Genomic DNA, 9,771 nt, shown 5'->3' with positions numbered 1-9,771 from the left:
TTACAATGAGCCCGTCCTCCTATAGCTTCTCCCACCAGCCTCCACTGTAGTACATTTTCTGCTGTTCTATCGTGTATGCAATGATGTTGGAGAGAAAAAAAACAGTGTTTGTTGTTTGCAATAACTCTGTTGTTGTGATATCCCAAACTGACATGGCAGTTTTAGCAATTAAGGATTCCAGCTTTAAAGGTAAACCCAGCAATATGACATCATCATACACAGCCTCTTCCTGTTTGAAACATTAAAGGGGAATAACGGCACATTTAGAAAATCTGTCTATGTCCCTAAACACTTCTGACTCCTAGTTAGACTGTCTGTCAAAGTGCGCACCTCTCTCACTCAGGGAAAGCGAGGTAGAGCTAGAGCATTCTGTACGTAAATCCGAGACACTCCATTTAGTATGATATGTTACGTTTTGTATGGTTTCTATTAATTAGTGGATGACAATCACCCATTTTGTATGATATGTTACGAATTACAATTCGTATTAGCGAGGCTAGGGGTTAGGGGTTAGGGGTTAGGGTTAAGGTTAGGGTTAAGTTTAGGAGTTAGGTTAAAGGGTTAAGGTTAGGGTTAGCTAAAAGGGTTAAGGTTAGGTGAAGGATTAAGGTTATGGGGAAGGGTTAGCTAACATGCTAAGTAGTCGCAAAGTAACTAAAAAGTAGTAAGTCGTTGAAAAGTTGCTAATTAGCTAAAATGGTGAAGTTGTCCGTGATGAAATTCGAACTCGCAACGAGTTGCTAGACGTTCACATTATACTCCAATTTATCCACCCCGACCAAAAACCCTCCTTTTGTTTTTGCCTTAAGTAATCATCTGTCTTATGTAACCATACCAAACGTAACATATCCCACTAAATGGAGTTTCTCAGAATTACGTACAGAATATTACTAAATGCTCTGAGACCAGGTCGTCACAGGGTTAATACAGCCCCCCACACACTGCAGCACTAGATATATCTTTGCATAACGCAAATCTACGAAAAATATAAACGTTCTGTCACAGCAAAAATACTAAATTGGGAAGGTCCAATCGATTGTGAGATATGGCATATACATTTTAAGTGATACATTTGGGTCACGGGTTCACAATTTGACCTTTTCTGAGATCTCTGCCCATCAAGTGGCGCAGTGGTCTAAGGCACTGCATCGCAGTGCTAGCTGTGCCACTAGAGATCCTGGTTCGAATCCAGGCTCTGTCGTAGCCGGCCGCGACCGGGAGACCCATGGGGCGGCGCACAATTGGCCCAGCGTCGTCTAGGGTAGGGGAGGGAATGGCCGGCAGGGATGTAGCTCAGTTGGTAGAGCATGGCGTTTGCAACGCCAGGGTTGTGGGTTCGATTCCCACAGGGGGTATGAAAAATAAAAAAATAAGAAATCAAGGAGGAAAAAGCAACCAGTTTATGCAACAAGACACACAGGAGGGGGCTGCTAATAAAACACATCGCACCGGCAGTTTTCAGAATCGCCTACATCAGAAATTAGCACATCACCCAACCCAACACAACACGCCTTTTAGCCTACTATATTGTCAGAAGCATCATCAGACCTCGGTAGTAGCCTATTTCATCTCTCTTTCAATGCTCTGGAAACCAAGCAGAAAATCCTGTGCTCTAAAGATGGCATCATAGCCACACAAATACATTAGAAGATAATTGTTGATTTGATATATACAGTATTTTGAAACACTGTGCTCACAACATTTATCTCCTAAATGATGTCGCTGTGGAACCCCGCGATCCAAATGTATTAAATAAAATGTATATGCCATATCTCACAAACGATTGGACTTCCCCAATTTAGTATTTTAGTTGTGACAGAACGTTTATATTTGTAATAGATTTGCGTTATTCCAGAAAGTTCTATCTAGCACTGCAGTGAATGGCGGGGCTGTATAACCCTGTGACGTAGCTCTCGATCTAGCTCTAACTCGCTCTCCCTGAGTGAAAGAGGTGCACACTTTGACAGACAGTCTAACAATGAGTCAGAGGTTTCAGAACAAAGACACATTTTCGAAATTTGCCGTTATTCCCCTTTAAGCCCACATTGGGAAGAGCCAATTAGTAGTATTCTTACTAGATATGAAGTTTGTAATTGTTGATGTCAGCATAAAAATATAATGAAATAAACAATGTTTAAATTGTTACAGTTTACTCTCTGTTAGTCAGCACCTCAACAAACATTCTTGGCTGTGCATCAGCTCATGCTTTTTATTGTTGATGTCTGTAATAGGAAGTTGCCCTGTTTCTCAATACTTTGTTATATACCCTTTGTTGGCAATGACACAGGCCAAACGTTTTCTGTAAGTCTTCACAAGGTTTTTACACACTGTTGCTGGTATTTTGGCCCATTCCTCCATGCAGATCTCCTCTAGAGCAGTGATGTTTTGGGGCTGTCGCTGGGCAACACGGACTTTCAACTCCCTCCAAAGATTTTCTATGGGGTTGAGATCTGGAGACTGGCTAGGCCACTCCAGGACCTTGAAATGCTTCTTACGAAGCCACTCCTTTGTTGCCCGGGCAGTGTGTTTGGGATCATTGTCATGCTGAAAGACCCAGCCACGTTTCATCTTCAATGCCCTTGCTGATGGAAGGAGGTTTTCACTTAAAATCTCACGATACATGGCCCCATTCATTCTTTCCTTTACACGGATCAGTCGTCCTGGTCCCTTTGCAGAAAAACAGCCCCAAAGCATGATGTTTCCACCCCCATGCTTCACAGTAGGTATGGTGTTCTTTGGATGCAACTTAGCATTCTTTGTCCTCCAAACACGACGAGTTGAGTTTTTACCAAAAAGTTCTATTTTGGTTTCATCTGACCATATGACAGTCTCCCAATCCTCTTCTGGATCATCCAAATGCACTCTAGCAAACTTTAGACGGGCCTGGACATGTACTGGCTTAAGCAGGGGGACACGTCTGGCACTGCAGGATTTGAGTCCCTGGCGGCGTAGTGTGTTACTGATGGTAGGCTTTGTTACTTTGGTCCCAGCTCTCTGCAGGTCATTCACTAGGTCCCCCCGTGTGGTTCTGGGATTTTTGGTCACCGTTCTTGTGATCATTTTGACCCCACGGGGTGAGATCTAGCGTGGAGCCCCAGATCGAGGGAGATTATCAGTGGTCTTGTATGTCTTCCATTTCCTAATAATTGCTCCCACAGTTGATTTCTTCAAACCAAGATGCTTACCTATTGCAGATTCAGTCTTCCCAGCCTGGTGCAGGTCTACAATTTTGTTTCTGGTGTCCTTTGACAGCTCTTTGGTCTTGGCCATAGTGGAGTTTGGAGTGTGACTGTTTGAGGTTGTGGACAGGTGTCTTTTATACTGATAACAAGTTCAAACAGGTGCCATTAATACAGGTAACGAGTGGAGGACAGAGGAGCCTCTTAAAGAAGAAGTTACAGGTCTGTGAGAGCCAGAAATCTTGCTTGTTTGTAGGTGACCAAATACTTATTTTCCACCATAATTTGCAAATAAATTCATAAAAAATCCTACAATGTGATTTTCTGGAAAGAAAATTCTCAATTTGTCTGTCATAGTTGACGTGTACCTATGATGAAAATTACAGGCCTCTCTCATCTTTTTAAGTGGGAGAACTTGCACAATTGGTGGCTGACTAAATACTTTTTTCCCCCACTGTATTTGGAGTTATTTTCATTAAATAAACACACCCAGTGGTTTATTAGACATACAGTGATGATAAAAAATAAAATAAAATAAAGACTGCATGGGGGTTTTAAAAGATGTTAACCAATTCTCCTATACTGTCATCAAAGTAGAACATGAAACCTTATCCTTTGCGTAACAGTACTGGTGGCGGCAACCTGCATTCGCAGTTGATCAGACTTATATTTGGCCACAAACTTACTCGGCCTAGCAACATTTTTCCCTCCACCTCTCTAACGCTTCTCGGATATAAATTATGCAGTGATGGCTGCTCTGCTTCAGTAGTAAGAAACTGACACCGATAATGAATATTCTCTCGCTTTCTCTTACAGCTGTCGTCTTTAATGGGACGCCTGGGTTCAGTCTTAGGAATGGCAGATATTCAACTTCAATCCCTCAGGCTATTCTTGTTATGAGGAGTACGCCCTCTTCGATTGCAAGCACATTTTCGACAGTAGCAGAAAATGTACTCCAGAAAATAAACTGTTCTGCCTTTACAATTACATAATTAATATCATGAATATTTTAAAGCTACCGTATTCATAATAGATGTCGATTGGAAAATGCAAAGGGTGCCACTGACGTATGGGCTAATTGGGACAGTCGGGAGGGTAACTCAGACAACGAGTTAGAAGACTAACACCTACTGATGGTTGTTGAAGCTAGGACTAAGACCATTTATCAACCACTAGAAGGATATAAGATGTGGGGAGAACAAGTATTTGATACACTGCCGATTTTGCAGGTTTTCCTACTTACAAAGCATGTAGAGGTCTGTAATTTTTATCATAGGTACACTTCAACTGTGAGAGACGGAATCTAAAACAAAAATCCAGAAAATCACATTGTATTATTTTTAAGTAATTAATTTGCATTTTATTGCATGACATAAGTATTTGATCACCTACCAACCAGTAAGAATTCTGTCTCTCACAGACCTGTTAGTTTTTCTTTAAGAAGCCCTCCTGTTCTCCACTCATTACCTGTATTAACTGCACCTGTTTGAACTCGTTACCTGTATAAAAGACACCTGTCCACACACTCAATCAAACAGACTCCAATCTCTCAACAATGGCCAAGACCAGAGCGCTGTGTAAGGACATCAGGGTTAAAATTGTAGACCTGCACAAGGCTGGGATGGGCTACAGGACAATAGGCAAGCAGCTTGGTGAGAAGGCAACAACTGTTGGCGCAATTATTAGAAAATGGAAGAAGTTCAAGATGACGGTCAATCACCCTCGGTCTGGGGCTCCATGCAAGATCTCACCTCGTGGGGCATCAATGATCATGAGGAAGGTGAGGGATCAGCCCAGAACTACACGGCAGGACCTGGTCAATGACCTGAAGAGAGCTGGGACCACAGTCTCAAAGAAAACCATTAGTAACACACTACGCCGTCATGGATTAAAATCCTGCAGCGCACGCAAGGTTCCCCTGCTCAAGCCAGCGCATGTCCAGGCCCGTCTGAAGTTTGCCAAATGACCATCTGGATGATCCAGAGGAGGAATGGGAGAAGGTCATGTGGTCTGATGAGACAAAAATAGAGCTTTTTGGTCTAAACTCCACTCGCCGTGTTTGGAGGAAGAAGAAGGATGAGTATAACCCCAAGAACACCATCCCAACTGTGAAGCATGGAGGTGGAAACATCATTCTTTGGGGATGCTTTTCTGCAAAGGGGACAGGACGACTGCACCGTATTGAGGGGAGGATGGATGGGGCCATGTATCGCGAGATCTTGGCCAACAACCTCCTTCCCTCAGCAAGAGCATTGAAGATGGGTCGTGGCTGGGTCTTGCAGCATAACAACGACCCGAAACACACAGCCAGGGCAACTAAGGAGTGGCTCCGTAAGAAGCATCTCAAGGTCCTGGAGTGGCATAGCCAGTCTCCAGACCTGAACCCAATAGAAAATCTTTGGAGGGAGCTGAAAGTCCGTAATGCCCAGCGACAGCCCCGAAACCTGAAGGATCTGGAGAAGGTCTGTATGGAGGAGTGGGCCAAAATCCCTGCTGCAGTGTGTGCAAACCTGGTCAAGACCTACAGGAAACGTATGATCTCTGTAATTGCAAACAATGGTTTCTGTACCAAATATTAAGTTCTGCTTTTCTGATGTATCAAATACTTATGTCATGCAATAAAATGCAAATGAATTACTTAAAAATCATACAATGTGATTTTCTGGATTTTTGTTTTAGATTCCGTCTCTCACCGTTGAAGTGTACCTATGATAAAAATTACAGACCTCTACATGCTTTGTAAGTAGGAAAACATGCAAAATCGGCAGTGTATCAAATACTTGTTCTCCCCACTGTATATAAATTCCAGTCGTACTTTATCAAAGGCCTTTTCAAAGTCAGCTATGAATACCAGTCCTGGTCTCCCATATTTTTCATAGTGTTCTGTTGTCCATGTAAAAAACCTGTCCGATTAGTATGAATAATATCTGGCAATAACTTTTTTATTCTATGCACTATACATTTTGCTATAATTTTTGTGTCACAACACTGAAGTGTAAGGGGCCTTTTTTTAATGGATTGGATCTTTATATTTACCACCTGCGTCCTGTTTCAGTAATAGTGAAATCAGACCTTCTTGCTGAGTATCTGATAGTCGACCATTTTTGTAGGAGTGGTTAAAACATGCTAATAACTGACCTCTGAGTACATGAAAAAAGGTTTGGTATACCTCAACTGGTATGCCATTTGGTGATATCTTTGTAAGTATTTTTTTGTAAATTCTTCCTTGGTCTGGGTGATATCAGTTCAGTATTTTATCAGAATATTTCCCTTACACTGTGCTTATGTTATTTTGAGGAAGGTTACAGAGACTACTTTGTATTCTTGTTTATCACCCTAATAAAACTATTTGACCTGATCTGTGTAATTGGACCGACTTGTTTGGTACTGTATTTACACCAGGGTAGTCCATCCGTCTTTCTGGATATCCACCCACCTGTAGGTCTGCTAATTTGAAGTGTAAACCATCAAAAGCATAGATATCCAGGAAAAGAGAACAGTTTAGTAAATCATTCTAAAACCATTCCAAAAGTACAATAATAATGACTATATGCTAAATAAAAAATGCACAAGTATTGTTTCTCACACAAGTTTATTGTTGCCCACACAAACTTCCATTATTTATATGATTTATATGTTTGGTTGTAGGCCCACCTCTTTCAACACCAATTCTGAGTCCTCTGTAGGTTTTCACACTTCCCGGGAACCACCAAGTCTGACAACAGGGACAGCTCTGGTCCTTCGCAGCTCAAAGTGTGCTTACTGCACCCTGTATTGCATGGCGACGTCGCCTCGAAGTTGTAGCAGCTCAGCCGTTGTTGGTGGTGGCACTTCAGGGAATCTTGGGTCATCTGATCTCAGGATCATTCTCCTTGGTAGCCTCAATTGAGAGCCCAGTCTTCTCAACACTGCTCTCTGATGTTCTGGAATGTCGGTGTAGTCCTTTGCAGTTTTCAATGCGTAGAGCCTTAGACACTCACACCTAATTAAACGAATTGCATTCTAAATTGAAAATCATGATTAGTTGATTATTGGAGTCATGTTAGCTGGAGCTGGGGTAAAAGTGTGTCACCAATCAAGCCCCCGAGTACTGGAGTTGACCATCCCTGACCTAGATCAGAGATAAAACTAGCTAGTTTTAGAATGTGTTGTACAACAGCTGACTAAAGACGGGGCCTTCAGATCAAGAACACGAGATGTGCAGTTGAGAATATTTCCATGGTAACGGTGTCGCTGTGATGAAACTTTGAAACAAAAACTTGTCAGAAATGTCAGCAAGCCAGGCTAGCTATGTACAGCAAAATAGCTAGCGAGCTCTCTGCTTGGCTAGCTAGCTAGCTAGCTGCTTAGCTGAACACAGAATGTTAGCGCACCGTTCTTTGAATGGCTAAATGGATCCGTCTCGTTTGGCTAAAGTTGACATGTTGAACATTGAATACTCCAGCCAACGACATGAGACATTCTAAAACTAGAACGTTCAGATCAAACAAACCATTGCGTCGTGTTTCATCTTATGTATCTGAACTGGGCTTTGTGGCTATTCCGTGCCAGTACACTTGTGTGAACTGAAGTAGCTAGCTAGTCAATATCAGCGTGGTTTTCAGACCACAGACATCAGAAATGTAACACAAGGACAAGTAACGTTATACACATAAGGTAGCTAATTACGACTAGCCAATGTCGCAGTGTGCTGACAAGCTATTAGCTGACGTAAGCTAGCTAGCTAATATGAACTATTGGACGTGTGGCTTGAAAACAATCAAAACAAGTAATCCAAAATATTACTGGCATACATATTTACAACTAAATAGTAAGATAGTAAGATACATTATCTAGCTAGCTATGACTTACCTTTTCAGCAGAAAAAAAATCACATTCTGGGTCGGTTTTGAATTCCTTCAACTCCCTTAGTTCTCTTTTTGACTGTCTGCTCTCCAGATGTCTCTGTTTCTTTGGCTTAGATGGAGGAGTAGTTGCTGCTGGGTTCTTCTCAGGCAGGCTAGGGGCTCACCATTGTTACCGTTGCATCACATTGGATGACCACTAGCGACTTATTGGAGGTTTTAAACATAAAACAATACAAAAAGTTACATATTGCAGCATTAAGTATTGTTTTTGCGTCTTTTACTTTCGGTTTTGTACACAAGCTTCAAACAGCTGAAAGTACAACATTTTTGGTTATGGAAAATATATTTTACAGCAGTTTAGATGGTACAATAATTCTCTACACAATGATTGCCTGTTTTGTCACATAAACTGAAATTAGGCGAACTACTAGAATTCTAGCTACCAGGAAATGGCGGAGCGATTTCTGCATATTGCACCTTTAATATGAAGCTCACTTCAATAGCTTCCCGTCATACAAGGGAGGCTGGACAGGGAAGTCCACAAAGTAAGATGGGCTTTTGTTACTGTTTATCAGCAGAGTGAACAATTCATGAATCCGTGGTTCAGTGGATGATCCTCAATCAATTATTCCATATGTGATTCTTGAAATTGAGAGACTGATACACTTTGATATACTATATTTTAAAGGATTCAAGATATACACTAGTCCAAACAAGTTTAACCTGGAACTGTTAAAATGTGCAGCAGTCTTTTGATGATGAGCAGCAAGTATCTCTGATGAAATAATTTAATCAACTTTGTTCTCATATTCAGTCTGCTTATCATAATGTACTGCATCTGATTATTGCAAATGTCAATGTAAATTAGGGCTGTTACTAAACATAAGGCGTGTGTGTGTATAACTGTTTGTTTCCTGCAGCGTGTTTATGCAGATGTGTGTATCTGTGTGAATGTGTGTGAATATTCGCATAGGTATATGGTAGTGGACTTGTTTGTGAGAGTGGATGCTTCTGTGTGTGTATGTCTGTGTCTGGAGCAGCATAGTACACTGACAATGACCATTTCTGATCCTAATTAGCTGTGTGTGTTTGTGTGTGTGGTGCGGATGTCACCTAACAGCTGAGGCACGTATGTGTTTGGGATCTGCTGTTTTGATACTACTCGCATCATTAGATATGTACAGTGCCTTCAGAAAGTATTCGTACTCCTTGGCTTATTCCACATTTTGTTGTTGTTACAGCCTGAATTCTAAATGGATTAAATATGTTTTGTTTCTCAGCCATCTACACACAATTCCCCCTAAATGACAAAGTGAAAACATGTTTTTAGATTTTTTTGCAAATTTATTGAAAATGAAATACAGAAAATATCTAATTTACATAAGTATTCACACCCCTGAGTCAATACTTTGTAGAAGCACAATTGGCGGCGATTACAGCTTTGACTCGTTTTGGGTATGTCTGTATCAGCTTTGGGAGAGTAAAATGTTTGTCTCATCAGACCATATCATCTTTTGTCTTATGATCTCAGAGTCTTTCACGTGCCTTTTTGCAAACTCCAGGCAGGCTGTCATGTGCCTTTTTCTCAGGAGTGGCTTCTGTCTGGCCACTCTCCCATAAAGCCCAGATTGGTGAAGTGCTGTAGAGACTGCTGTCCTCCTGGCAGGTTCTCCCATCTCAGCCAAGGAACACTGTAGTTCTGTCAGAGTGGTCATTGGGTTCTTGGTCACCTCCCTGACCAAGGT

The sequence above is a fragment of the Coregonus lavaretus genome (assembly GCF_964263955.1).
Source record: "Coregonus lavaretus genome assembly, contig: HAP1_SCAFFOLD_562, whole genome shotgun sequence".
NCBI lineage: Eukaryota > Metazoa > Chordata > Actinopteri > Salmoniformes > Salmonidae > Coregonus > Coregonus lavaretus.
Note: the sequence above shows the minus strand (reverse complement) of the source record.